Source organism: Populus trichocarpa, chromosome 13, assembly GCF_000002775.5.
Source record: "Populus trichocarpa isolate Nisqually-1 chromosome 13, P.trichocarpa_v4.1, whole genome shotgun sequence".
NCBI lineage: Eukaryota > Viridiplantae > Streptophyta > Magnoliopsida > Malpighiales > Salicaceae > Populus > Populus trichocarpa.
Window position 1 is genome coordinate 13,026,339 of NC_037297.2, and position 4,998 is coordinate 13,031,336.

At 35.4% G+C, this 4,998-nt stretch overlaps 1 long non-coding RNA gene across 1 annotated transcript; it reads right to left on the reverse strand.

The window, feature by feature from the left end:
- Positions 1-1,112: 1,112 nt before the first annotated feature.
- Positions 1,113-4,797, reverse strand: LOC112323852 (uncharacterized). The gene is made up of 2 exons (XR_002977336.2): positions 4,442-4,797; positions 1,113-1,248 (listed from the first exon to the last, which is right to left on the reverse strand). It is a non-coding gene; the product is annotated as an uncharacterized LOC112323852 (long non-coding RNA).
- Positions 4,798-4,998: the final 201 nt, after the last annotated feature.

Sequence of the window (4,998 nt, forward strand, 5' to 3'; positions counted from 1 at the left end):
CAATTTCATCCTTTAACAATGGATTGATTAGGAATTGAACTTCATAATTTGTTTTGATTTGCTTTTTATGGGGTTATCTTAGTGTCATAGACCAGGGTCGCAAGTATGACAGATTATCCTAGATTGACTTGGATTATTTTTACAGTTTACTTTCTATAAGGTTATCTTGGTTTCATAACCAGGGTTATAAGTTTGGTGAATTAACCCGAATTGATTCAGATTGTTTTATTTGTGTTCTTTTTTTAATTATATTTTGCAACATTTAGTTGATTCAGAATTAGACTTCATAATTTATTCGAATTACTTTCTCTGAGTTAGCTTAGTTAACTGAACAAATTTGTGACTTAGGTTATGAAACCATGATAACTCAATATAAATCAAATCAAAATAAATTATGAAGTCTAATTCCTAATCAACTCAATACGGATGAAATTGAATATATATATATATATATATATATATATATATATATATATTCAATTTCATCCGTATTGAGTTGATTAGGAATTAGACTTCATAATTTATTTTGATTTGATTTATATTGAGTTATCATGGTTTCATAACCTAAGTCACAAATTTGTTCAGTTAACTAAGCTAACTCAGGTCGGTCAAATATATTTCTATCTCAATATTTTATTTTGACAAAAAAACAAAAAGATGTCTTAACTTTTTTGAGTTAAACATGGTTACAAATTCAAGTAACACATAGATGCAAAAATTTCTGCACCAAGATTAACCGAAGAATGCATTACCTAGCGAAAGACGAATCATCTTTGTAACACCTCATACTTTCATATGCATTTATAATTATTTTCCTACGATTTGGTACGTAAAAATACAAGTGATTATTTTTTTATAGTTCTCATATAAAAGTCCACCGAAATTTCCACCAAAATTTCGACAGAGTCTCCCCTATACCAGGAAGTCCCAAGTTATCGACATGTACCCTGTTTACACTTCTAATATCTCACATCTCATAACTCAATCACGACTCAATCGTCGTGGGTCTCAATCCCACAAACATCATCATCATCACAACCATAATATTTATAACATACATTGAACAACAAATATCATTATAGAGAAATAAATGAGATAAATACGCATACATGAAACATTAAACATCAATTATATAAATTAAGTTATAAAATGTTTTAATATTTCAAAATACAAGGATAAACTCCCTAGAACTACATAACAAAAAGTGAACAAAAGCTAGGATCTACTCCTGTCGTGCAAGCGATGATCCTGAAACAAAATACATATTATTGAAACATGAATATCACAATAAGTATAGTAACATAAATATCCAACAATTTAAAAAGGCAAACATGTATTCATATTCTATTCACTTCTCCATTTTTGTTTCCATTGGAACTACTTCTCATTCAACTACTAAAACCGTTTTATCTTCCATTTTCAACTTCCATTCAAGATTCCATAAGATCAACCACAACTATTTCTGCCTAACTCATTATCAATACCAATTTCACCGGTATCATCATCACCTCGTAGGCGTTGATGCTTAACGATACCCTTACTCGAGACCCTAACATACACTAAATGTATGTTAGTCGATGCATGATGATCCCCTTGCCTGGGATCCTAACATACACTAAATGTATGCTAGTCCATGCCTCATAGGCATCGATGCATGGTGATCCCCTTACCCGGGATCCTAACATACACTAAATGTATGCTAGTCCATGCTCCATAGGCATCGATGCATGGCGATCCCCTTACCTGGAATCCTAACATACACTAAATGTATGCTAGTCCATGCATGGTAATCCCTTTACCCGGGATCCTAACATACGTTAAATGTATGCTAGTCCATGCCCCATAGGCATCGATGCATGGCGATCCCCTTACCTGGGATCCTAACATACACTAAATGTATGCTAGTCCATGCATGGTGATCCCTTTACCCAGGATCCTAACATACACTAAATGTATGCTAGTGTATGCCCCATAGGCATCGATGCATGGTGATCCCCTTACCCGGGATCTTAACATGCACTAAATGCATGCTAGTCCATGCCCCATAGGCATCGATGCATGGTGATCTCCTTACCCGGGATCTTAACATGCACTAAATGCATGCTAGTCCATGCCAATTTCACTCATTAGTATTGTCATTCTTTGTCCGACCATACTTATCATTACAAACTTTCATTTCGAACGTAGCTCGTTTCTTTTCGAAGCTAAGATATAATATCACATGTTCCCCGAAGGGAAAGGACCCAAATTTTCACCCTTTAACGTGTCTAAATAGTCGCTTTAACGACTTTCTGAATCTGCCAGCAGAGGTCGTATTTCGACCTCTCCTCAGATATTTTACTATATATGGAATTCTAGGACTCCGTTTCAAGCAAGGTTGGTCTCGTCAGAAATCTAAGACACAGGGCTACAAGTTTCATGAAGGGAGGAGAACCCAGTTCTGCCCCAAAGACACTCAAAAGTTTTCGTCAACAAATCAGACCTACTACCCTATAGGGTCTGTCATGACCCAGTCTCGATTGGTGACCCATAACTGGAGTTCTATAGCTCCAAATTGAGTAAGACCAGTTTTCTTAGTTAGTCAATATCCAAAACTACAATTACTATGGAGGAACATAATCCTAATTCCCTTATCCTCCTACTCGAATTCTCTTTACAAGTCAAGAGACGAATCTGTCCAGATTCATCAACCTTTCCATTTACACACGACATCCACAATTCAACCTTTTCTCTTTATCTCAACCCTTAGCCATATGATATACCATATGAGAGTGTCAAAAATATCTTTTTAAGAGCCAATTTATCCTAACTAATTGATCTATACCATTATACGCAAGGTACTCTTATTCATTCCAATAATATCATCACAAGTTTGATACATATGATCAATGTACGTAAGACACTCATATCCATTCCAATTATATCATAACTAGTTGATACACATCAATGTGTGCAAGGTACGTATATTCATTCCAATATTTATCAAAGCAATAAAATAATAAATTCTGAAATTTATCAATAAGTTTACACAAATTGAAAAGACAAGGTGCGATACACCTACCTGTTTCCCCAACCGATTGAGTCCCTTCAACTCCTAACGACCCTACTCTAGGCATCTCATTTGTTTGAGAATCAAGAGATACAATTAGTACCCTCTTCTAATTTTTTCCCAATGTGTGTTCTCATACTATTGCAATCTCATTCACATGAATTCATCACCATGTTTTAATTTCATTTTCCGATTATTTCCTTCAACTACCTCATTACACTTTCTAGAATAGGTTTCACTCGAGAACACTGTTTACCATTTAATTCATAAGTAAAGTTATAGAATTCGGTTTTAAGTTTGGCTTGACTCCTTGAAAAGTTAAGACACGGTTCTACAACTCTACTGAAGGATCGGAAGACCAATTCTGCCCTTAACACCTTGAAATTATCTGTTATAGTGCTCAACAAAATCTGTCAAGTACAAGACAGTTCGACCCTTCTTTCATTTTTAGTCCATATCTGGAGTTCTATAACTCCAAATTACACAAGGTCAGTTTTGTTTAAAAAATAACATCCATACCTACAACCTTTGTGAAGAACCCAGTCTGGAATTTTATCATTTTGGTTGCCTAACCACAGCCGAAAAGTGAGTGATAAAACTGTTAAGTCCCAATACATAAATTAGGACAACCAATATCTCCATTTTCCTCCTATCAATAATATGGTCGAACATGCCTAAGGAAAGACACTAATGATTTTCTTCAATTTAAATCATAATTAGCATGTTTTTGATGGTTAAACACAAATCAAGCTACCACACTTTCCATTCATTTCATTTCTGCTAACCTAATTTAAACAATGTTTCATTAAGGTTCAAGTTTCTCCCAACTCAATCCAAATGAATACAATCCAAATTGTGAAGTTAACCACCATTATATCATGAAACACATATCAACAAATCATAGCATTTTAACGGTTAGATCTTCCTAAATCAAGACCAAACCAAAACAGACCTGAAAATTGACAATACACTGTTCTCCGATGAATAACATCTTGTTGGAGTCTCTAATACCGATCTCCATCATTCATAATGAAGAGCTCATCAATATGACCCACATATCAAACATAGAGCAAGATCCAACGGTGGACAAAGGTGAAAACTGCTAGCGACCATGACTATGACTGATGAATTAGACCCATCTCTCAAAACAAGATTTCCATCATGACCAAGAACTGCTTCCACAGAACTTGACCTACTAGAGATCAAATTTGTGGACCAAATTGGGATCTTGGACTCATTAAAGAGAACTAAATTACCGCCAGAAATCCTTAACTCTGAAGAAAATCTATCAGAAACGGGTGTCTCTGTTTGCTACCCAAACTATGGTCTGTTCAGACATTTTATCTCTACAGTACCATATGCCTATATTAGTAGTTTGAGATGAGGAGTTACCTGGATGGAAGAAAACAAGTTCAAAGACTTTTCGTGCTGAGACAATAGTTTGGTCTCTAGAGAGAGAACTGTTTGCAGAGATTGTATCAGCTCCAAGGGAGACATGGGAGTTGAGAGGAAAACAAAAAAAAGATAACAAAAAACATGATCCATGGATTGTTTCGGACATCCATGACTGCTGCCAAAGAATTTTGCAGGCAAGATTGAGATGCTGGAGGTGCAAGAATGTACACTACAGCTATTTTAATAGAGTCTGAAAGAGAGAAAACAAGACTTGGTCTCAATATGCTACGTAAGCATTTGCCAAAGAAACTTCAAAGACTATTGTTTTGAACTATAAGTCAACCGAGCTTTCTTTGGACACATTCAGCGTGATTTTCCTAATGCCATCTCCCCATCATTTATTTATTTATTTTGTTCCTGATGACGTGAGCCTATCACTGAACCTGACGTCCCAAAACGTGTACAACAAGTTAGCGACCAGCACTAATAATAAAACAAGTAACTAACTCCTTACCCGCTGATGTGAGATCTTACATTAGATATCTAATACTAAG